Genomic DNA, 26,659 nt, shown 5'->3' with positions numbered 1-26,659 from the left:
GAGAGAATGAGGACATTGTTCATCTGCATCCCTGGCAAACTGCAGTTGCTTCGAGTCTTGGAGCTGGCACATCCCTTTGAGTGCCTCAGTTAGGCAAGTTCTCTTGAAATATAAAAGACTTCTAAAAGCTTCAGCCATCACAGGGTAACACTTGCTGTCACACTGAGCAGAGCTGGGAGAGGACATAGAAGCACCTAGACATCCCAAGGGGATGAGCCTTTTATAGAGTCAGATTTCTAAATATGAGGCCATTCTTATAAGGGTGAAGTGCTTTAAAAGTTGGACCAGAGTTTTAAAGGTTCCCCTGGTTTATACTTTATCTTTTTGTCTGATGTACTCAATTCAGGGATACTACAATTAATGGACTGTAAGGAATAAAATCTTATTAGTGATCCCAATGGAGTTACCTTTAGGACAAACAACAGAGCTTCTTTGTTCCTTGTTTGCCTTGTGGCTTCTTTACTTGTTTAAAACATGTAGACCAGGCTAGACTTAAACTCTCTTGGTAGCCAATGATAACCTTCAATTTCTGATCAACCAGGCTTTGCCTTCTCAATACTGGGATTGTTCCCACTCCCAGGTTGTGTGCTATGATGCACACAACCCAGGGCTTCCTCGGGGTAAGCAAGCACCCTGCCATCTGAGCGGCAGCCTCAGCTGTTTACCCTGTGTCTTAATGCACCCTCTGAGAATTCTAAATCCCATCAGCCTTAAGTGGCAATTTCATAACCCCCATTTGCATCTAGAGCCTTTGACACAGTTACAATTTAATGGGTTATAAATACTATAAATAATGGGCTGTAAATCACAACTTCTTCCAGTCTGCAGTCAGAAATAATCTCTCTTCTGTCCTGAAAAGGGTAATTTCTTGCATATTACTTTGTCCTTAAGGTAAAGAGAAAATGCAATAAAATGGGCATCCTTCTCTCCCTGCCACACATAGCCCACATCTTTGTTTTCTACCAGGTGACAGGGGAGGTTTCCCTAGAGCAGAAGGATTTTATACAAGCTGCAGTGGAGGCTTTCCTTATATATAAAAAAATCTTCTCTCTCTCTTCTCCTCCATGATAAATAGAATCTGTACTGCCTGACACTGGTGAACAATGGGAGAAATGGATATTAGAAAAATCTCATTTATCTTCTGCTTTATTTCTTGATAGGGGTCCTTGTCACTCGGACTATTGTGTGACCAGCCCTGAAAAGGGCATCTCATTAGTTTTTCTTATCAAGATTGCAAGGTCCTTTGAAACACCAAAGCACTTACATTTTAGATTCAATTAGGAGAGACTGCATGGTGAGTACATACACTGAGTGTGGTGTGTGTGTGTGTGGGTGTGTGTGTGTGTGTGTGTACATGCAGGAGTGAATGATTATACCTTAAAGATTCTACTTTTATACAGAGAAGTGTCTGCTGGAATGTCCTGGACTCAGTTTGTACCAGGGTTCAACCTAGCCCTGCACTCTATATGCATTTCCAGGCAGGCTATAGAGACAGACTCTTAACAGGTTGCCTGATCAGTCTGGGAAAAGAAGCAAATAGGCAGTCATCTGTGAAGTCACTGATGTGTGGATATCTCTACTGGAGTAGTGTGTTTCCAAGTTCCAATAAGAGCCTCCTCTTGGCTCCACAAATTTCTGGCAAGTACTTCTCCTGGTCTTCTTGATTCACTCCCATGCGGTGGGCTGTTCTGATCCTCCTGGCCTTCTTGATTCATGCCCATGCGGCGGGCTGTTCTGATCCTCCTGGCCTTCTTGTTCACTCCCATGCGGCAGGCTGTTCTGACTTTGGAAAGGTTCACAGTTCACAGCCACCCTGACAACTGGGAGAATATCAACAAGTCACCGTGGTTTAAAATATGTCAGATGGAATTTGAGTTATTTGAATCATTTCAGAACTCCTAGTGACAGGCACGTGAGCTGGGACAACTGGATATCAGGGCCCATTATGGTAAATTTAGCCAATACACTCAGAGAAAGTTCCTCTCCATGAGCAGCTACAAAAACAAGCCCAAAATAAAAATCTCCTCCCATGCGTGTGGACAGTCTTCTGGGAGCACAAGGAAGTTTTCAGGAGAGCAGGGTGCCATGTTGCTCACTTACTGAGTGGACATAGGATGCTAGTAGCTGACAGGATTGGATTCTTTATGGAATGCTCTGGAGTCCCATCCTTCCTCCTGGTAAATGGACACTGTGGAGGAGAATAATACATTTGGAAGGTCTTGTTGACTTCTTGACAATTCTGCATTTTGTTCTTCTCCACATAGGCTTTGAAGGGAGACCCAGCTCTCATGAGACATCTTCAAGCACTTTTGACAATCATGGTTTAACAAATATCAGCTTCATAGCTCCCAGACTGCAAAGGATGTACTGTTCAGTGTACAACCCATACATCTGGCTGGTACCTGTAGAGCAGGTAGTCAATCGATCCCTGAATGGATATATGATTGAACATAGAGAAGATATATCATCTAAAACTCTTCACTGTGAAGCAGAAATTCCAATTTAGGGCTGTAAGAGCAGGCAGGGGAATGCTCTCTTGGCACAGTGTTCTCAATGCCAGAATGACAACCTGAATTTGGATCCTCGGCACTTAAGAAACAATCTGAATAGGATATGCACTTAGAATCCCAGCCCTGGGAAGCAGAGCTCAGAAAGTTCCTTTGGGTTGACTAGCCAGCCAGACTAGCAGAATATGTGATCTCCAGGCTCAGGAAAGTCTCTCTCCTCTCTTTCTCCTCTCCCTTCTCTTTCTCAAATGAATAAAGAAATATAAAAATGAATAAATAAAAATGAATAAATAAATAAATAAGATGGAGAGAAATTCAAGGGAGGAACCCAATGTGACTTAAGGTCTCCACATACATGCACATACACACACACAAATGTGCACATACATACACTTCACACACAACGATTTTATGAAGTCATGGCATTGAATAACTATGCCCTAGTTTTGCATTTTGTTGGTCAGGGCATCCCCAGGACATGAACTTGCGGTGGCTTCCATTTATCTCTGAGTGACAAGGGGTGGGTATTATGACCTTTGCAGAGGGACTCGTCATAATCCCATGAGTTAGAATCTGGAGAGCTTGACATTTTATTCTGTCTAAACATATAAATTCTGAACTAAGAGCTACTGCAGGGGGTTGCTCAAAGTGTCAAGGTATATGCTGACCATAATTCCCTCAAGACAGACTATCTGAGACTTCTCAAGCTTTTTGAGCATCCACAGACAAAAAAAAGAAAAAAAAAGACTATAGAGAATGGGGCAAGACTCAAGCAAGGCCAGACAGGAAACTTTCAGAACTAGAATTTAACCTACTTAACAATATTCCCAAAAGCCAAACAGTCTTGTGTGAATAGAGACAGAATAGAAAATTTAGTCAGGCCATTTCCATAGCAGCTATGGGTAGAGTTGATTTCTGATCAGGGTTCTCCCAGTAAACAAGGCTTCATCACACATCACCTGAAGCACGATTGCTTGGTTTCCTTTGCTGTGTCACTCAGCCCTTAGCATGTTCTCCTGCCATTTAGCTTTGTCTCTTTCTATCATGACAACCCTTGATGGTGTTAAATATGATCTCAGTCACATCCCTCTTCATGCATAATTAAGAAGTGGATTAGATGCTTTGAAAATGAATATCGCTGCTGTAACTTCGAGGCTAGAAAAATTATCCAAATCCAGTATTACTTCCTGGGTTTTCTTTCATGGAATATTTATGACAAGGTGTGATAAAATATTGATCCAGGATGTTCTGACTAGAAGCAGGTGTCGCCAAGGGGCCACAGCCTTATGTGGTACTCAGGGGGGAGGAGGGGAGGGACTTTGCTCTAAAACATCAGCTGTATGTCTTATTGAGGTTATGACCTAAGCAGTTTTGGACTTGGAGTGAAGAAATTGAGCCCAGAAAAGTAAGTGATTTGCCCCCGTGCTAATGACTTCTATCTGCCCTTCAGGGAGCCATGTGGCTCACACAGCCTGTCTGCTTTTCAACAACCCCCTTGTGGCTGCCAGACCTGGAAAAACGAAAGCATTCTCCCACTTCCCACTTTTGCCTTTATAAAGAAAGTCACTGGAGTGTATCTGACTGACCTCGCCTTAGATTCAGGCCCAATTCCTGGATTTGACTAGTAGAGTCCAAGTTCACTGGCCTGCCTTTATGTATCTCTCAGCCCACATCTTTTTTGTTGTGCTTCCTGTTTCTGTTTATTCCTCTCCCCAGGCCCAGTCCTCTTTGCCCCCTGTCTCCTCCAAGCTAAAACCCAAGCCTCCAGGGAAGCTTTCTGGACCTATCCCCTGACCTAAGACAATCCCCACCCCTATGGTTTCCTGTTCTCTGAAATCTATACCTTCTCACCCTCTATGAGAATATGCATACCACCACTGTTTTTACGTAAACATTCTTTTACATTTGTTCTCAACATATTTGTGTGTGCTAGGCAAACTAAAGAGAAATTTAAAAGCAAACAGTAATGACAAAACTTAGCTACTGAATTCTAAAGCCAATCTTCTGTCACCAAAGCACTTGGCCAGGGGTCGGTTAACCAACCTGTCCATGAATAATGATGCAGATGATTGATTAGCTCAGCCTCTTACCCAGCACCTCCATGGGCGCCATGTTTTAAACTGCTCTTCCCTGAAATCATGGCTCTAAGCCCTAGTCTGATGCTCTCAAATGTAAACAAATATACAAAACATATTTTTTAAAGTCATGCAGATTTTTATCTTCCATAATAAGCCTGATCATTTTAGTTTTCAACTGGTTTAAAAAGACTTGCCATTGAGCAAATGTGCATAATGTAAAATGTTTTAATGGCTCTCCTATCCTGGTGGCAAGCACTACTGTGTTATTTCTGCTGACCCTTTCTTTTCATGGCTCTATATAAAAAATGAGATCCTGGGTACTTTTCCATTATTACAAGGCACAATATTGATCAGCAATGTGGTCACTTTCCTAGGTTACAGGATCAGGTTTGGGGCTAGGATGCAGAAAACAGATATGTTTAGCTCCAAACATCATATATAAGTATTTTAGTTCCTCAGGAACTTTCCAACTGGGCTAGCTTGTAATATATAAAAGCATATTTTCTAATCTATACTCACCACCTCGCAGCAATAGCTAGGGATGGTCCAGTGTCTAGTCTAGTAATGCTCAAGTTGACTCGATCCACCCAGACCTTGCTCTGGTCACTTCTATAGTCACATTCATCACCTGTCTAAACCACAGCAAGCTCATGGCTTCTTGAAATATTTTATTTCCACTATCCTTATGTCTGTCTACCTTCAGGATCCTGTAAAGCCTTTTAATGCAAACACCTTCTTTTACAAATCTTAGTGCACATAGAAGTCTCAGCTCAGCATTTCACCTGCCCAGCATGTTCTTCTCCATATACTTGTTAACTAAAGAATAAACAAACTACCCTCTCAGTGATGCAAAACTCTCTAGGAAGGATTGAAGTTGGTTACACTTTTTTTTAATAACTCATTTCACTATGACTCGAGAATAAGAATAATTGCAGCATAAATATATAAGAGCATGCCAAACCAAGAGGTTTACAGCCATTCCTTTCTGCTGTCTGGTATGATATATGGTGTTCTGGAAGTAAAGGTCTATAGCTTAGATAGGTCAGGTGTATATTTTGATTTTCTCTTATTGCATGTTGAAAAATATTTTATGGTCTTGTAATTTTGTTTCTGGGTACCTAAGATTATTGACCATGGTACCCAAAAGCCCAGGGACACCATCCTTAAACGCCAAGATTATTTATCCTGAGATATTAGGGTGCTCTTATTTGAGATTTGATCTTCTCAAAAGTATTACAATAGCCTCATTCCATTTGGTTTAATGGCTAAAATAAAGGGGAGGGGCACGCAGACTACAGACTGTGTTCATGCCTATTACTGTGTGTGTCCCCTCTTGAGAGTCACTGAATTGAAATATTACAGCACCTCACCTTTCTTTGTGATAGTCTATAACTTCTCCAGGCTGAATATTTCAATCCTGGACTTTTAGCTGCTAGGCTGAAACTGATTTCCCATCTCTTCACCTTTGATAGACATATAGCCAAAGAAACCATTATCTCTTGATATTTTTCACTCTGGTGAAATGCGGATGCTCAGAAATCACCCTACATGCATTTATGTATTTTTGATATTCAAGATTGGTGAGGTTTTCATTTTCTAAATGGCTTAATAAGTACAAGCTTGCTACACTTCCAGAATGTACTCATCTTCATTATTCTCCACAAAATAAAATGGGGGGAGGGGAGGAGGGTGAGTCTGTTTGCCCACTGAAGCTGGCACCTGCTAATAGGACAAGTCATTGTGTGTTTTCCTCTTTTATGTGTACTAAGGTCAGTATTAACATAACCGAGTCAGTAACAACATTTTTTTCTGAAAAAAAGTAAGTTGGACAATCTCCAAGGTTGTTTTATGTATCATATTCATACATATTTTATAAAGAAGATAGGCCCTAGCCTGGCTAGCTTTAACTGTCAATTTGACACAGCCTAGAGTTATCTGAGAAGAAAATCTGTTGAGGAATTACTAATATCAGATTGGTTCTGGGTATGTCTGTCTAAGATTGCCTCCTTAATTGATGCAAGAGGCCCCAGCCCACTGTGGGCAGCACCAGTTCCTATGCAGGTTGTCCTGAGCTATATAAGAAAGCTAGTTGAGTATGGCATTCCTCCATGGGTTCTATTTAAAGTTCCTGCTTGAGTTCTAGCCCTGACTTCCTTAAGTGGCCAACAATAACTCTTAAGCTAAAATAAGCGTTTTTCTCCTCTAAATTGTTTTTAGATATTTTTACCGACACAATAGAAATATAGTGTAGCCAGAGAAACCACACCACTATCCATAATATACACTCACAAACCTTGCCTCTGTGTGATAACTGACCTGCCCTGCAGATTGTAAGTGGATTCTGGAAATTTAGTACTTCTTTTTACCTGGCCCTAAGTAGTTCTCATATTTTCCTGGAGCTCCCAAAACTTGAGTTTGTGGCCACATACTTTCTAATACTGTAAAATTAGAGGTAAACTGTAAACCTCAAATTGAATCCTCTTACTTTGGGGGAAATGTGTCTGTCTACATCTGTATTCATAGTATCTTTGGAGGGAGGTATGCTCCTACTGACTCTGCTACCTCCACACTGGCCTCCATTGGGCAGAGATCCCAGTGATTAGCAACAGCAGTAGTTCTCAGCCTTCCTAGTGCTACAACCCTTTAATACCCCCAACCATAAGATTATCTTGTTGCTACTTCATAACTGTAATTTTGCTACCATTATGGGTTGTAATGTAAATGTCTAGTATTCAGGCTCTCTGACATATGACCCCTAAAAGGTTCTTGACCCACAGGTTGAGAAACACTGACATAGATCGATTCTTGAGACAGCCCAACAAAGATGCGTGCCCTTCCATAATCTGCTCGTTGCGTTTAGGTAGCCTTGGCTTAGTTGCACAAGTGCCAATTATACTGCAGTCTGCAGGAAACTTTCAGACTATTTAATGCTACAATGCTATTCTCCGGATGATACAATAAAGGATGATACAAAGTATAACCTTGTCCCTTGGTAGGTTTTTATTAAAGCACTAATTTGAGGCAATCCAAGAGAATTGAAAACAAAAGTCATGGAAAAGTGAATGATGAGAAAGAAAGGGCCCTGTTGAAAACGCTGAGAGCCTTCAGTCAAAGCATGGGAAGGAATGGCACACAAGGCCTCGGGAATGTCAGTGAAAGAATCCAATTTATTCTATTAAGCACATTCAAACATTTGCTTTTCATCTAACTTCTAAACATTAAATCTGCTCAGATTTATTCAAACTCTTACTTTAAAAATAACTGTCAAAATTTTTGTGAGGTTCAACGTATCAATAATCTACCACCCAGAAGATTCAGTTCTAAATATATATTCTAAATATGCCCATTTACTTACATATTGGATATGTTATATATTGGATGATATAAACTATGTAAGCTATATAAACTATACAAGCAACAATATAATTTTATGAACTTAACCAACCAAAGTATCCAGTAGTAGTTAAAAGAATTACCACAGGTGAAAATACGATATGATAAAACATTGGAAAGTGAGATGGACCAGAACTGAAATACCACTTCACACTCAAGAATGGATGTCATCCAAAAAGATGGAAAATAATAAATGTAGCTGAGAATGGAATCACTGGAACCTTTATATATTCATACTATGAAATATTAAATGATGCAGCCACTTTGAAAAACCACTCGGGCATTTACAAAATGTTTAACATAAAGTTACCATCTGACCTTACAAATTCCATTCCAAGAAAAGTGAAAATATATGACCCCACACAAAAACCCTTAGCCCTGAAAATCAATGACTTCCTCATAATAGGCCAAACTGAAAACTGTCTATCAACTAGAGAATGAATGGTTGTGTCAAATGTGAATCAGCAATGAGAGAAAAGGCAGTCGACCTTGAAACTAGCACTAGTGTCAAAGGGTCTAGGCACAAAAGGCCAAACAATGTGTGCATGTGCTTCGTTGAAATTGACACAATATACCCATCTATACTAATAGAAAGTTGATTAATGCTTGCCTTCGGTTTGCTGTAGAAGAGGGAAATGAAGATGGATTGCTGATGAGGAAGGCAGCTGTTTGGGGGAGGAATATGAATGTTCTAAAATCATAGTCCACAAGACTATGAATATTCTGAAAACTGGAAACTGTACTTTAATAATATAATATCCAGGCATATTATATATTGGATGATATAAAGTTATAAGCTATATAAGCTGCTTGTTTAAAAAATAAATACAAAAGAAAGGTTAAATGGAGGCAAAGTTACAAACATGACTGATGTCTTCATGAAATGTTGAATAAGACAGAAGGGTATCTGCAATGTGGATCTAATCAGATAAAGTTCACACGTGTACCAAACAGTACTACCTATATGTCCAGAGTCTACCTACAGGTATAATGAAGGAGGGCTCCAAAGGAGAGAGAAAGTAAGACTCTATGTCAGCCCCAGGATTGTCAATGATTCTTGCAGTATTTTTGTTCCTTACTTGAATTTGGAATACAAATTTTGTATTTTTTTTAATTTTGTATCTTTTTAATTTGTTGGGCTACTTAATAAGAAAAAATCATTACTAAGAAATGCATACATCCACAGGAATGGTTAGATTTTATTCTCGTGTGCCTCCCCTGCTATTTATCTTCACACCAAGTTGTAAAATCAAACATCACCGTCCATGAGTGTTGTTTCTAACTTTAAAATCAAACCATAGGTTAAAAGGAAATTGAGAATGTACTTTATGTACACAGTGCAAAAACTTTAATGCCCTGAGCCATTGCCAATACTCTCTTGTTGAAAGCAGATACTTAAAATTTCCTACCTAGCCAGGTGTTTTATAATTCCAAATACTAATTCTCAATTCGACTGGATGTGTGGTTAGCCTGTGGACCACTGGGATCCACATAGTCTCTTCTTGTTCATCTACTTACAAAAAAAATGATTTATTGTCCCTTTAGAGTATTGAAATGTATAGTGGTCTGAAAGTCAATGGTCCCCATAGACTCATATATTTGTATATTTGGTTCTTTAGTTGGTGGAATTGTATGGGAAGGATTAGGAAGTGTGGCTTTGTAGTAGAAGATGTGTCCCTAGAGAAAGACTTTGATATTTTAAAAGCCCAGTTAGTTGTCTCTGCCTCATAATTGTGTCTCATGATGTCAGTTTGTGGTTACTGCTCCAATACCTTGCCTAGCTGTCTGCAATCATTCTCTCCACTATGAAGGTCATAAACTGACCTTCTAAAACTGTAAGCTCCCTCTCCCCAAAAAACCTCTTTCTTCTGAAACTTGCTTTGCTTATGGTGTCTTATCACAGCAATAGAAAACTAACTAAGAAAAAAATGTTTCTTCCATTATAGACTATAGACCAATTGTGTCTTTTGCAATTATATATCTACCCAGAAAAATTCCCATACACACAAGAACATACAAGTACATGTATGTGCACACACATGTATACATAGAATATATCATATATGTATAATATAAAAATCATGTATATGTATGTATTTATATATATGTTGAACAAAATCTCTCATCAAACCTATTCTCTCTTCTATCTTCCCTCCCATTAGTCCCCTACATTTAAAAAACAAAAAAACAGGATAATTTTCTTTCTAGTACTTGTTTGAGTTGACAATGAATATGATTATCTTCAGTTGTATCCATTCTTCCTGCCAACGATCTAACTTTGTTCGTTTACATGGCTGAAAAAAACTTCCATTGTGTTTATCCATTCTTCCATTGTCAGATTAAGATTATCTCATACATTGTTTGGTGTATATTTTGTGATTATTACCTATTAAACAATACAAAATACAGACTCATCTTTGGATGTGTAAATTTGTGCAAGTCTGGATCTTATACAAATTGTCTAAGCAACTTTGTGAATCTTCCTCCAAGTAGCTTAGACTTGTTTTTATGTGTTTTCTTAAATTTCTAGGATAGTGAAAGAAATAAACTTTTAGTGTAGCCTTCAAAACTGCATCCTCGCCTTTTGAACTTTTTGAGTGTGGGTATATTTTCTCTAGATTCCTCTTGTTCCCTTTGCAAATAACATACTTCACACTTTATTTAGCCTGGTGGAACTTGTTATTTTAGAAAGTCTTAATAGTTATTTTCCAGACATCATTATGTTCTAAAAGTATGGACATTTTTCTTAGATAATACAGAGAAAATGCCAAGGCCATCTTGATAGCTGAAGAACCTTCAAAGGAGGTAAATTATTTCTCTTGATAGGAAGAACAACTACATCTTCTCACCTAGGGCTCACAAGCACACCTTCATCCCTGTGGGGAGTGTCTCGAGTTCTGCATAAATGTTCAGCAGAAGAATGTTGGGCTTATGTTAGACTTCAGATTCTTTTGAAGTCAAATATAAGCATGTAGGCCCTCATTGCCAAAATAATGTCTGAATTCTTTTATTTAACTTCAGGTGACCTCAAGAGCTTGACAATACTGTTTTCTGTTCTCTCTTTTGAGCCATCTAATCCTTTAGTTCACAGAGAAGCAGAACTACAGTAAAAACAGTGTATCCTGTAATATAAATAATTTGTCACTGTTCTCACAATAGAGATTCTTCTAGTCAGTGAATTGTTTGCTCTTTAATAAAATATTTATGTTGCTAAGTGTAAAGTGCCCTCAGCCTTGCAGTATTTAGAGGTACTTCAAAGTGAGTAATTACAAACTTGTCTCAGGCATGTTGTCTTCTTTTGGTCTTGACCCATCCTGTCAAACTCTGAAAATCATGTCTCATCTTCCTCACCCTTACCTCTTCTTCTTTCAAACATCCTTCCTGATGGTGGTAAGTAAAGGCTAAAGCCAATGTGTAGACCATGAGTCCCATCATCTTGGGAGTGTTGATGAATGTCTGGCATATTACAATGACTTGCAAGTTCAGGACCCTGCTTCCAGACCCCTGACCTTGGCAAGAGACTTTCTCCCTGGTCAGAACTGCTTTGAACAAGTAGTGATCTCCGCTGGTCATTGCATAGGCTCTTAGTGCTTATTTTCTAGCTTGGTCACAATGATTTGCACAACCTACATAGTCTTTTATCCCCTAGATCCCAGGGAAAGAGCAACCTAATCTTCACCTCTTCAAATCTGCTATTGTCTCAGGGTGATTCATTTGACTTCTATGAATGAAGTCACACATACCTTATCCCCAATTGGCCAAACTTCAATTCTCACAATCTGTTACATGTTACTTTACATATTCTGAAAAACTTTCCAAGGATGATTACATAAATAACTTAATGATAGAAGATTACTTGGATTTTCCCAGTGGCCTCAATGTGATCCAAAGTGTTCTTATAGTAGGAAAGCTTGAAGGCCACTAGGAAAGGAGAGGGTACAACAGAAGCAGAAAGAAAGGAATTGTTATCATGGAAGCAGAGGAGGAAGAAGAGAAGAGAGAAAGAGACAGAGGCAGGGATAGAGAGACACACAGAGAGACTGGTACTTGTTAACTTTGAAGAATTGAGGCACTAAAGGATACAAGAAGCCTCTCAAACAGTGGTTCTCAACTATCCTAATGCTTTGACCCTTTAATGCAGTTCTTAATGTGGTAACCCCTAACCATACAATTATTTTATTGTTAATTCATAACTATAATTTTCCACTGTTATGAATCATAATGTAAATATCTGATATGCAGGATATCTGATATGCCACCCACAAAGGGGTCATGACCCACAGGTTGACAACTGATGTGCTAAAAGCTGCACACAGCTACCCACTAACCCTTTCTTGCTTTTAAATTGAGTTTCAAATCTGATAAATGTTCATGAACGTTCTTGACTTAAATAATATTTCATCCTCCCAAGGCAATATGGCATTATAGAAACACTGCAAGATGTTTCTATAGCCTAAAATTAGAAATAACTGAGTGGAAGCACAAGTGCACATTGCCCACAACTATAGCTATGGTTGGAGCAAAGGTCAGACTTGCTGCAGACCCATGCTTTCTCTCCTAAGGTCTATTGAACCTTGGGTATTTTACTCTAAGCATCTCCTGTTTCATCTCAAATCTCTAGGTATCTTTCCCCAGGACAACTCTATTTTCATCTGCCTGGCCCTGTAGAGTCCTTATTTGGATCATGACCTAGCTTTATAGCTTCTATCAATTCCTTCCATTCCTATAAGTTAACAACAAATATGTGATAAGACAAAATAAATGAAGGCTAAAACTGTAGCTTTTTTTGCAAATAAAATACCATGAAGAAGCTTGTAGGTGTGCTAGATGAATTAGCAGTAAAAGGTACTTGTTCTTTAACTAAAAGATAAAAGGTAAAAGTTTTATGTTTAATCCACAAAACATATGGTATGAAGAGAATCAGAAATGATGATTATAAATTGTTTTTAGATGTTCACACATGTCTCATAGCATGTTCATGCCCACACATACAGAAAATGGATGTGTGTAAAAAAGGTGGTTTTTGTTTAAAGTGACATATATTGAATTCATATCCCCTTATGTGTGTGTATGTGTGTACGTATTAACGATGTGTGTGAGGGTGGTATATACATGTATGTTAGGAGGAGCACACCCCATGTGTGCATATGTGTGGGTCCAAAAAGTATATCAAGCATCCTCCTTTATTGTCCCTTGCTTTATTTGTTTGAAACAAGGTCTCTCGCTGAGCAGTGGTGGCACACACCTTTAATCCCAGCACTTGGAAGGTCTCTCACTGAACCTGAAATTCACCATTTCAGGTCTACCAGATGGCCATGGTCTCATGATATGAGTCTTTGTTCCTGCTTCTTCCATGGGTGTTGGGATTCGAACTCAGCTCTGCATGCTTGTGCAGCAAGTGCTCTCCCCGGCTGAGCCACCTCCTCAGCATCCACTACACTCATTTCTTTAAGCAATTTAGATATTAAGTGTGTTCTCTTTCTCAGTTTTTTCTTTCTTCTTCTTCCTTTCTTATCTGTCTTACCCTTCACTTTCAAATCCAAAGTTAACTTGAAATAAGTTCAAGCCAAATACCAAACCCTGGGGCAGACGCAGGGATGCCGAAGTAATACAGTCCATCTCTTGGTCTGGGCAGACGCATAGGGATGCTGAAGAAATACAGTCCATCTCTTGGTCTGGGGCAGACGCACAGGGATGCTGAAGTAATACAGTCCATCTCTTGGTCTGTGTCTGGAACTATGAGATGACTTAGTCCCAACATAACACACTTGGTGAGCAAAATAAAAACTCAGGAAAGAGGAAGAGAAAACACCACTATGCTGCCTACATCTGCTTTCTGAAAATTGAGGTATAATTTATATACAGTGAGCTGCTTGGATCTTAAATGTGTTCCTCAATCAGTGTTGATGAGTGAAATCAGACAGAACATTGCCATCATCCCTGAAATTCCCTCCTGCCGTACCCCATTCTCCAGCATTTCCATGTATTCTTCAGAGGCTATCAGTGATCTGACTTCTACACTGGAAGGCAGTCAGCCTGGCCTAGATTTCCATTTGAATCAAGTCATAAAGGGTCTCCTTTGTTGTGAGTTGCCTCTTTCACTCTGTAGTATTTTGGAAGATCCCTCAATTCCACTGGTTATATAGCCATGGTGTGGACTGGTTTTGATATGGGCTCTATTTTGTGAGGATACCACAGTTCATATTTCCATTCTTCTGTTAATGGACATATGGGTGTTTCATTTGGACTCTTATGAGCAAAGTGTGATAAACACTCTTGTCCAAGGTTTTTCATGATTATGCCTTTATTGTGTTTGGATATATCCTGAGAAGAGGAATTCTGTGTATGTATAACATGTGTCTACATTTTCTAACATTAATAACTAGATGCATGTAAATTTTTTATGGTAAACAATACACAGTGAACAAATGCTGCCAATGACACTCAGTATACCACAATAGAAGGTTGAGTGAGCATGTGTCTGAGTTCCCATTCTCCTATGTAGTGGTTAAAACAGGGGTGGCTTCGTGGGTGGGATATCAGCAAGCTTAGTAGAAGGAAGCTGTAAGGAACTAAGGGAAACAGAACACAAGGAAGTGGCTGAGCAAAGAGGTAGTCTCAGCTAAAGATCTGACTCATTTTCATCCCATAGAAAGCTCTGGAATATCTTATGTACTGATAAGAGAGCATTCCTTCATACCAATTCATCCACTTGTCATTTTCTGGAAAGTAAGCATCTTTCTGGAATAAGATTTATATGTAAGAAGCAATCTTCTAGCCATCTCCTATTTGAGGTCCAAGAGTGGTCATTCAAGAGAAGAGCAGCTAAGAGCTGTCCATGGATCCTCTTCCTCATATGTATGCATGTATGCATGAATGTATGTGTACATGAACATGTATATGAGTATATGCATGCATACACATATGTAGATGTGTATGTATGCATGCATTTATGTATATATATGTGTGTGTATATATGTATGTGTGTATGTATGTATGTATGTGTGTATATGTGTGTATATATGCCTGGTTATACACACACACATATATAGGTATGTCCATCATGACAGCTCCAATAGCACCCACTATACTAGATAGATCAGCAAATGTAAACTCTCCTCATGTTGTCATATGCAGGGTAGAAAAACACATACCAAGGAAAGGCTGAGAAGAGTTCACCCTCTGAAGCTAATAGATAATGTTTCCAGTTCACAGTTTGAAACTCTCCTGACTTCTTAGGAAGTGAAAGGCCAACAGTGACTGCTACTCTTGAACTTCTGTCTGGTGACCATGTGACACAGGAATGGTGTGTCTGCCAGCTGAGATCTGTCAGTAATTCCTAGCTCCCAGCAATGGCTGCTTATCTTTTGTCCCATGGACCAATCACTGTGCAAATATGGCAGAAAAGTCAGTCAATGGTAGTTACCAGATGGAAGCTCATGTGCTTAAAAAGAATCCTGTCACAGTGAAACCAACCCCACCTCTTTGGGCCTGATATTCAGAGCACGGGGTGTCTGCAGAAGCATATATTATCCTAAATGGAAAGAAACTTGGCCCTACATCAGCAATATTGGAGGGTGTGATAGCAAAGAAGCCTCAGGAGCCCCGGGTGATCTTCTGACCCGGCAGTTTTGCTTTCTGATGTGTTAATTGGAGTGCACATTAACCACTTGCTGGAAAAGAAGAGTGTCAGGACAGCTTCACACGCATCCATGGCAACTCAATGTCAAAACGCCTTTCCATGACCCTTGCTGCACTTGGTGCAAACAAAGCGCGGTTCTGTCTTGTCTTCTCAGCCGCAGTCTGGAGGGCTCTATTCACGGCACTCCAAGGAGCTATTGTTCCACGTCTTACAAATCACATGGTGCTGGAAACGAAAGCTGTTATTGCAAACTCATCATACTTTATTATTTCCATCAAAGAGAGAAGGGAAGTCCTCGGGCAGGCTTAGCTGAAATATGACAGGGGCCGAGAGGTGAGCTTGAAAAGCCTTTCATTTTAGCGTGCAGCAGCTGCTGCAAACACTCAAAATATTGTAAGGAAGGGCCTAGCCAAGAACAACAACCATGAAAGCCAGCAACATTTATTAATCTCTGCTTATTTCTCTGTGGTTGTTCGATAACAAGTGCCTGTAAGTTAATATTTAGGACTATTCAAGGTGAATTGTCTGGTCTGATCAGCTACAATTTCTTCACAGTTTACCCTAAAGGAATGAAGAGACAAGGAAAAACACATCTAAAAAATAAATATTACGCACACATTAAAAAAGAGCTTAGTTACCACAGCAGATCATAAGCCAGAAGGAGATCCTTACAGTGATAGTGTGAAAGGACAAGGATAATTCCTTAGTTATTTTCTAACTATTATGATGTTGATTGAGTTCTAAAGTTGTCCATACAGTGTGATAAGGGGGACTAAAGAATGTCTGTCAGTAGCTGAATTGAGGCCAAGATAGATAGGAACAAAGGTCAAAGGTTCATTATTTATCCCATAATGTCTAGTTGCCCCCAAAGAGGCAGACTATTGGGGGGCAGTGGGAATCGGATGATTTTTCAGCTCACCTCAGTCAGCTGGCTCACTGAACTGCATGAGGACGACTGTTGTCTGTGGTGACTTACTACTTCCATCAGAGACTTCCTGTCCCTGACACAAACACCTTCACTTTCCTTCAGAAATGAATCACAGCATATAAGACAAGTACTATTCTATCCCTACCTCACCAGCAGCCACATGTTATATAATCAGAGTATAGGCAGACCCTTCAGCATGCAATCTTCAATTTACTACTGACAGCTAACCTAATGGAACAAAAGCAATCTGTTGTGTTGACAGTGACATTTTGAAACTGAAGGTGAGTATGAAAACATCTATTCCACCATCTACAGTTTATCTCCAGCAACTTTGAATTCCTCCAAAATTGCTTAGTCAAGGATCTGAACTACTGAGGATAGACACATACTGATATGCTTAGATTCAAACCATCATGAGATCGTGGCATGGTAGCGCATGCTTGTGGTCCCTGATTCCTAACAATAGAGACAGGAGAAACACTGTTAATTAGAGGTTGGCTTGTGCTACAGATAAGACCATGGTATCACCAAAATGAATAAATAGTAAAATAAATTAATAAGATGCTGTTTTGAAAAATAATAGTAGGAGACATGTAGGTAAAAAGCACACATACTAAAAAACAAAACAGCTTATTATCACAGTAGATAATAAGCCAGAAGGAGATTTTCAGCAACTGAAAATAATAGGTAGATCAAGTTAATGTAGCAACAAAAACATTTTCAACTCTTCTGAATAGTAGAGGTAAGACAAGAAGTCAAACCAAAACTTTAATGCTCATTACAAGATTCTTTACTGAGGCTAACATGGACCCCAAGTTATAAAGCGGAAATGTAGACATACAATACAGGACTACAGCAATTGATAACACACACTCTAGTACTGGAATCCTAGTACTAGAGAGGCTGAGGCAGAAGCATCTCGCTTGTGTTTGAAGCCAACGTGGGCTACAGGGTAAAAAGCTTGTCAAAAGCGAGAGGGGGGGGAAGAAGAATGAATGAAGGAAAGGGAAGGGAAGAGAAGGGAAGAGAAGAGAAGAGAAGAGAAGAGAAGAGAAGAGAAGAGAAGAGAAGAGAAGAGAAGAGAAGAGAAGAGAAGATGGCAAAATAAATAGCATAGGATGATGTAAAAGAAACTCTGCTGCTCCACTGGATGAATAACAATCATAACCATTAATACCTGGGCAAGGGAAGCTCAGAGAAGATTCTTCTAGCAACTCAGATACGTGAGCAAACACTGTCAGAACAGAGCAAAAGGAAGTTTCCCCTTGTTTGAAGAAAAGCAAGCAGGGGACAAAGCATAGAATTAAATTTTGTCATGTTAACTTTTGATTTTAATTGTGAGATGGCATACAGGTAACCATGGGGTCCACAAAGAATTTTAAAGGCAGACAGACAAAAGCCAAAACAGGACAGAAAACTTGGTGGCACTTTGCCTTACTTTCACCAAGCACAGACTGAAAGTTTGCACTCTCCTCCACACTGGAACCTGTAGTGAGTAGTCTAGGTGATTCAGTCTTCAAAGCCATAGCCTGCAACCTATGTCACAAGGACAGATACAAGTGCTGCACAAATTCCTGAAACCCTTAAGACATTTTTGCAATGGCGGATGTATATTCTTTTGAACTGTGAGAGCTGAAATCATCATCCTAGTGAGTCAAATATAACGGAGGAAAATAACAATACCAACAAATGAAACCAGTGTGAAGCCACTCAGCACTGTGGTACTGGATTAATCATGTTGTTCTTTGAGAATTTAAAGCTTTTAATCATGGAGCGCTGCCTTCTTTGGTTAAAATTCATGGGCACTTCACAGGTTTGTTTGGGCCGCCAGGGCCCCTTTATTGTTCATTAAGTACAATGAAAATCCTGTTAAGAATAAAGAATCAAAATTAATGTCAAAGTGAATAAAGAAGCCAAAAAGGTCAAAATTTGTTCCTAGGGTCAAAAGAATATGCCAGCATAAAAAAAAGAATGGACCAATCAAAATTAAATACAGAGTGAATGCCTTTCAATCTGGGGAGGCAGCAAAGCTGTCTACAGCTTGAATTTCCATTAGCTCTGTATTTCAATGTATAACACCATGAAAATATATTAAAATACATGCAAATGTTTGTCTAGGAGAGAGATACATTTCTATTTTTTTCTTGCAATCTCAATACTTCAATTATCTGTCCATCCCTTAGAATGAGTGTGGGCCATTCCAGGTAGCCCATTGTCTGGGTAATAAAAGTCACAAGCAGGAACCAATATCTTGGTATTAAACAAGACTGTATTTTGTGGGTGAAAATAAACTGAATACTAGTATAATAGGGAAAATGATTCTTTCCATATACTTATCAAAATTTTAGTAAATTATAAGTTGATTTTTAAATAATTCCATTCCATTTCATAGACTTAAGAATCCAAGGTTAGCAGCAGTCTGAGGAAGAGAAGCAAATGGTGGAGTAGAAGAAAACAAGAGATACAATAGGACTAGAGGGAAAGAAAGACCATATAGAGAGGGATTATAATTTAGCTCCAGCTGTTACAGAATTGTGGCACTCTAAAAGAAATCCATTTCCTCATCACATTGAACATAGAAACATAGAAACACATTTATTTTTAAAACCCAGAATCGAGTTTCTATTCTTTTCTTTTTCCAAAGGAAAGAAGGATAACGCCATGGAATAGGCCAAAGCTGAAGGGCAATGGTAGAAAGTACAGAGAGGGGTTCCATACACAAAACCCTCAGCAACTCTTCTTAGAAGAAAACCAACCAAAGCCATCTAAAAACTGAAAAAGTCCCCAAGAAGCATTCTTTTTTAAAACTACTGGCAGGATGTTCCAGTAGGTAAAGAGAGAGAGAGAGATCCCCTTCTTACCACCATATTGATTTCCAAAATAGTTGTAGACAGACTTTTGCACTGCTACCAGTAATGCATGAGCATTCTCCTTATCCTACATCCTTGACAGCATAAGCTTGCATTTTTTTTCTTGATCTTAGCCATTCAGAAGAGTGTAAAAGGAATTCTCAGAGTGGTTTTGATTTGTATTTACCTGATAACTATGGATTTTGAACAATTCTTTGGCATTTTCCAGTCATTTGGGTTCCTTTTTTGAGAATTCCCTGCTTAGATCTATACCCCATTTTTAATTGTTTTTTTTTTGATACCTACTTTTTGTTGTTGTTATTGTTGTTGTTTCTCCTCCTCCTCCTCCTCTTCCTCCTCCTCCTCCTCTTCCTCCTCCTCCTCCTCCTCCTCCTTCTCTTCCTCCTCCTCTTCTTCCTCCTCCTTTCTTCTTCTTCTTCTTTGATTTTTTGAGACCGGGTTTCTCTGTATAGCCCTGGCTGTCCTGGAACTCATTCTGTAGACCAGGCTGGCCTCGAATTCAGAAATTTGCCTGTCTCTGCCTCCTAAGTGCTGGGATTAAAGGCGTGTGCCACCACTGCCCGGCCTTCTTCTTCTTTATATAATTTTGATATTAGCCCTCTATCAAATGTATATCCATATCAAATTAGGTATTCATAAGTGTGAGAATTTATGTGTGGGTCTTTTGTTTGGTTGTATTGATGTGTCTATTTTTGTGCCAATAACCATGCTGTTTTTATTACTATAAATCTGTATTTCAATTTGAGGTTGGAAAGGGTGATATCTTTGTAGTTTGTCAGGAATTTTTTAGCTGTCCTGGATTTTTCTCTTTCTGTATGAAGCTAAAACTTGTTTTCTCAAACTCTACAAAGAAGGGTGCTGGGATTTTGATAGGGCTGCTTGGAGTCTGCAGATTGCTTTTGAATTGATGCCTACTTTCACTTTATCAAGCGATTTTACTGATCCATGAGCATAGAAGAGTTTTTCATCTTCTGATATCGTCTTCAGTTTCTTTCTTCGATAACTTGAAGTTTTTATCATACAAAGCTTTCACTTGCTTGGTTACAGTTACCCCAAGATATTTTATATTACTTGAAGCTACTTGTGGAAGGTGTTGTTTTCCTGACTTCTTTGTCAGTCCTCTTGTCTTTTGTATATGAGAGGGCAACTGATTTTTGTGACTTAATTTTGTATCCAGCTACTTTATTGAAAGTATTCACCAGCTGTAGCAGTAATATGGTGGTGAAATTTTTAGGGCCACTTAAATATGCAAATAAAGATACTTTAACATCTTCCTTTTCAATTTGTTTCTTCATGACCTACTTGAGTTGTCTTATTGCTCTAGCTAAGACTTCAAATACTACATTGAATAAATATAGAGAGACTGAACAACTTTTCTGATTCCTGATTTTAGTGGAATTGCTTTGAGTTTCTCTCCCTTTAAGCTGTCATTGGATATCAGCAGGAAAATGCCTTTATCAATGCTAAGATATGTCCCTGCTATTCATAGTCTTTCCAGAACTTTTATTATGAAGGGATATTGGATTATGTCAAAAACCTTTTCTACATCTAATGAGATGATCACATAATCATGTTGTTTGTCTTATGGTTTGTTTATATGATGAATTACATTTATCAATTTAGATATGCTGAACTACCCTCCACCCCGCCAACTCTAGGATTAAACCTACTTGATATTGTTGGATAATCTTTTCAATGTGTTCTTGGATACAGTTTGCTAATATTTTATTGAGTTTTTTTTTTATTTTGTGTCTGTGTTCATAAGAGAAATAGGTCAGTAATCTCTTTCTTTATGTGCCTTTAATACTTCTTTGAAAATCTGTTAAACTTCTGCACTAAAACCATCTCAGCCTGTTTGGCAGGGTTGCGGGGGGTGGGTTGTTTATTTGTTTTTGTTTTGTTTTGGTAGACTTTTAATTACTGCTTCTATTTCATTTGAATTTATAGGTATGCTTAAATTGCTTATCTGGTCTTGGTTTAAATTTGGTATTGAGGAAATTATCCATATCTTTTATATTTTCCAATTTAATAGATTACACCTTTTTTGATTTATGATTCCATGGATCACCCAGTGCCTGTTGTTATATCCACCTCTTTATCTCTACATTTAGTGATTTATATATCTTTTCTCTGAATTATACTTATTTTGGGTAAGGATTCATCAATCTTACTGATTTTCTTTAAGAATCAATTCTTTGTTTCATTGACTCATTGTATTATTTTGTTGTTTTTATTGTTGGTTGCTTGTTTCTATTTTATTAATCTCAGCCATGAGTTTGATTAATTCATGCAGTCTAGTCTTTTGGGGTGTGATTTCTTCTTTTTGTTCTAGAGCTATCAAGTGTGGTGTTAAATTATCAGTAAAATAAGTCTCTCCAATTTTTTTTTTATATAGACACTCAGTGTTATCAACTTGTCTCTTCAAACATCCTTCATTGATTATGTTGTATATTCATTTTCATTCAATTCTAGAAAGTTTTTAATTTCTTTCTTAATTTCTATCTTGACTCCTTTTTCATTCGGTAGTTTCTATGAGTTTGTAGGCTTTCTGCTGTTCCTGTTGATGATATCAAGCTTTAATCTGTAGTAATCAGATAGGATACAGAAGGTTATTTCAATTTTCTTGTATCTGTTGAGACTTGCTTTGTGTACAATTATGTGATCAATTTGGAGAAAGTTCCATGGGGTACTGAGAAGAAGGTGTAGTCTTTTGTGTTTGGGTGAAATGATCTATAAATAATGTTAGGTCCATTTGATTTATAACATCAGTCAGCTCCAGCATTACTCTTACTCTGTTTATTTTTTGTCTGGATGATCTCTCTGTTGTCAAAAGTGGGATATTGAAGTCTCCCACTATCAGTCTGTGAGGGTCTATATGTAGTTTAGGCTGTAATGATATTTCTTTTATGAACTTGGGTATCCTTGTTTGGATGAGTGTTAAGAACTGCAAAGTCCTCTTGGTGGATTTTTCCTTTGATGAGTAAGTACATAGTCCTGATTACTTTTGGTTTGAAGTGTATTTTGTTAGAAATTAAAATGGCTATACCAGCTTGCTTCTTAGGTCCACTTCCTTGGAATGTCTCTACCCAAAGATAATGTTTATTCTAGATAATTAAGGCATGCATCTTGAATGTAGCAGAAGGATGGGTCCTGTTTTCACATCCATTGAGTTAGTCTATATCGTTTTATTGGGAAATTGGGACCATTAATATTGAGAGATACCAATGAGCAGTGTTTGTTGATTCAAGTTTTGCTGTTGGGGGGCCAGAGAGGGAGAGGGAGAGAGAAACTCCCCTTATGATTTTCTGGTCTAAGGTTATTCCTTATGTTTTCTTGAGTGTGTTTAACTTCTTTAGACTAGAATTTTCCTTCTAGTAATTTCTATAGGGATGACATTATAGATTAGATATTGATTAATTTTGATTACATCATGAAATGTCTTATTTTATCCATTTATTGTGAAGGAATGTTTTGCTGAGTACTGCAGTCTATGCTGACATCTGTGGTCTCTTAGAGTCTGTAGAACTCCTGTCCACGCTTTTCTAGCTTTTAGAGTCCCCATTGAGACGTCATATGCAATTCAAATAGGTCTTCCTTTACACGTTCTTAGTCTTTTTCCCTTGCATATTTTAACGTTATCTGTGGTTCTCAGTGGTTGATGTTTTAGTTACGATGTGCTGGGTGGCCTTTCCTTTCTGGTCAAGTCTGTCTGGTGCTCCGTGAGCCTTGACAGGTGTCTCCTTCTTTATGTTATAGAAATTATCCTCTGTGATTTTGTTGAAAATATTTTCTGTGGATTTTAGTTTCAGTTCTTCTCCTTTCTCTATTTCTAATATTCTTAAATTTACTCTTTTTATAGTATCCCAGCGTTTCTTGATATTTGTGTCATTATTTCTTTTTTGATTTAACATTTTCTTTGACCAATGTTTTCATTTCCTCTATTGTGTCCTCAATATCTGCATGTCTTTCTTTTTAATCTTGTGTTTTGCTGATGAGGGTTGCTTCTGAGGTTCCTGTTTGAATTCCTAAATTTTCCTTTCCAAATTTCCCTCAGACTGGTTTTGTTTTTCTATTTCCACTTTCAGATTTTCAAATGATCTTTCAAAAGATGTTAATATAGCAATTTGCAAGCATTAACAAATAGAAATATTTATGATTGCTCTGGAAGGTAGCCTTCAATGTGTCAGTATCCTGTGAGTGGTTGTTAAATGTTAAGTTCCTCATTAGATTCACGGTAGGAAAGTGTACAATGTTTTCACAAAAACCACTGAGCTTACTCCCTAAAGTCACCTACAGTCAGGTGACCTAGAAGCAATCCAATGGAACTTTCTTCCACCCTTTCCTAGTCATGCAATATCAATACTCAGCTTTCTCCCTTAAGCCTCTTCCTTCTCCCTGTTAGCAAAGAAGAGACACCTATGTCTTGCACCTAGCCTTAGCTAGGCTATTGAGCATCACGGCCTGCCTTCTGTTCATTTGCATTGACTGGATTGTCCTAGAGAACAAATTTCAGTCTTCATATCCAATGCATTCAACAATGTGAACCTCTCCTTATCCCCACGTAATAAGTACCAAGTGTGCACATGCCAATTGTCAGATTCTCATAGTCAGACCACTTCCAGGCAATAGTGCCTGTATTGTGCTGGCTTTACCTCTCTCCAGATAAAACAGGACAGGTGTGAGACTTAGTGCCTGCAGCAGCTCCACCTCCTGCCCAGAACTACTCTCAAGCAACTCATTGTTTGCTCATTGGATGCTGTAAGCAGAGGTCATTCTTGAGTTGGTAATAAGAGAAGAAAATTAGGAGAGTAAGACCCTCAAATAACCTGCTTAAAATACATTCAAGATTTCACCCTGGGGGGAGAATAAAAAAATGAGTTCACCATCCAGTGAATGTTGGGGGGTTGTTTCAAAGAGACCATGTGCATAAGCAAACATTCGGTCCCATCCTGTACTCAGAAGCCAAAAAGCATTCTGAAACAAACAAGATGGGAACATAACAGGGGTGAATAACAGAAGGGAAATGGAATACAGGATCCAAGATATCCCGTTACTTTGAAACTGTTTTAAAATGTCAGGCTGAAGAGCTCCATGCTCCAATGCCAGGGGGTACTGATATAGTGTACCAGTTATAGCCACTAAGACTCAAACACCTAACATATTTTCTCTTTTAACATATGCAGTCAAACCATAATGCAGATTTTTGCACTTGAATCCAGAGCAGGTACCACTTCTATTGGTGAGTGTTGTAAAAATGTAAGCAAGCATTTGTTTTGGGAAAAAAAAAGAATAAAAACTATTAAAATCTCACTTCTGCTTGCTAGCTCCTCAGAAAAATGAAACATACATATGTGTGTGTGTGTGTGTATGTGTATACATATGTATACACACACACATATATATGTTAGTGACTGTGGAATCCAGAAATGGAGATATTTTTCAGCATAAAAAGCTATAGGAAGGCTGGGTTGGTCATGCCTATAAATCCTATAAATCAGCTTTGAAATATTTCCTATAACTTAGCAAGTAAGCTGCAGTTATTGAATACATTCGACATTTTAAGGAGTCTTTTCATCTTCAGAGGCAATATTATTCTCACTGACTGGGCCTTTTAAACATGCTCCAGTATGTGGGTTTATGCAAATTAGATTTTTCAAAGGTATTCCGGTGAATTCACATGCATTAGTCCCCATCCTCTGGATCGTGAGGGGCAAAGGCAGAACCTGGAATCAGAAGTTCAGATGAAAATAAACCAGAACCTCCAGGCTCTAATGGTGCATTGTGCCTCATTCTTCAGCCAGGACTATTCAGCACACCCAGGACTAACAAATCATTTGCACTTTTTAACTATTGAAATGAGCCCACTGGTTCTTTGCCCATCCCCACCAACAGCAGCCTTTTGAATAAACTAACTGCTCAATGTATATGCCCCAACAAGATATGAATTCACAAAAGCAGCCCCATACCTTACCTTTCTGTTTTCTCCATTGTTTGGAAGGCAGACCCCAATGAATGACTCAAGTGAAATGTCAGCTTCAAAGGAGAAGTTGAAGTCATCAGAAATGGAGAATGTCTATTTGTCTACTTTCAGGAATGTTGCAGCGATTAGCATTGTAGCCAGTTTTATAGCAGTGTAGGCAACATACAATAACCTGAATTAAATGTGCAAATCAGTGAGTTGATCTGTAATCATCTATAAAATCATCAAGACCACCATGATACCATCCAAATTCCCTTCAGGGTCTCCTTTGATCCATCCCACACTCTCTAGGCTATCCAGCTTCCTGCTGCTCTTTACAATGTGACCCCTTTAAGAAAGCTAGCAAATGCACGTTGCCAGGCTGTTCCACTTTCTAGACTCATTTACTTGCTGCTAAAGCTGGTGGGCCCTCCCTGTCCCTCATCCCTTCCTTCTCCCTCTCTCTTTCACCTCTCTTCTCCTTTCCCTCCTTCTGTCCTCAAGATGAGAGCATATGTCAGTGACATGAATTCCTGAGGCATTCAAACCCATCATCTTTGGCTAAACACAGCTTGTAAGTTTCCTGTGGCTTCATATCAAAGCCACTCACTAGCTGGATGACCTCTCTATTTCTGCTCTAGTGCTTCTAATAGCAGGGTTTTTTTATTGTTTTGTTTGTGACTTTCCCTGAAAGCTACATGCCACATGATGGCATGAGGAAACCCATCTGCCTACTTGAACATTAATCACCAGTTCAATCCTCAAGAACAGAGACATACTCATTCTCAATTTCTGGTTACTTCAACCGCTCTTGGGATCTTGAAAATTTTTAATTATTTATTTATGTGTATAATTGTGTGGGTGTGGACACACCTGTGGGTATCTGAGGAAGTTAGAGGTCATGGAACTCTTGGAGCTGCAGGTAGTTGGAAACTACCCAATATGGGTGCTATGAAGTGAACTTGGCTCCTCTGCAAGAGCAGCAAGCACTCTTGCCTGCTTAGCCATCTTTCTGACTTATTGTTTAGAGAATTTTCATTTTTTCTGCACTGTAAAATATTTTATGGGCTTCTTTCTTTTCTTCCCATGATGAAGAAAGACAATGTGCTGGCGTGAATAGAAGTGAATCTAATGCCAGGTTCGTGGATGAAAGCAGAGACCTTGAATGGATATTTTAATTTTCTTCTCTTAGTTCTATTTTGGAGAAAGAGAGAAAATGCCTAGAAAGTCCCAGGTTTATGTTAGAGGTAATATACTGGTTAGTGTTTTAAACAGTAAAGTT

The 26,659-nt window shown here is 38.6% G+C and overlaps 1 protein-coding gene across 1 annotated transcript in view; it reads left to right on the top strand.

Moving 5' to 3' along the window:
* Celf2 (CUGBP Elav-like family member 2) overlaps positions 1-26,659 on the top strand; it is an 859,338-nt gene that overhangs the window by 173,443 nt on the left and 659,236 nt on the right. The gene's annotated exons all lie outside the window — the stretch shown is intronic.

This window comes from Mastomys coucha, unplaced genomic scaffold, assembly GCF_008632895.1.
Source record: "Mastomys coucha isolate ucsf_1 unplaced genomic scaffold, UCSF_Mcou_1 pScaffold7, whole genome shotgun sequence".
NCBI lineage: Eukaryota > Metazoa > Chordata > Mammalia > Rodentia > Muridae > Mastomys > Mastomys coucha.
This window is presented reverse-complemented; position numbering and strand designations above follow the sequence as displayed.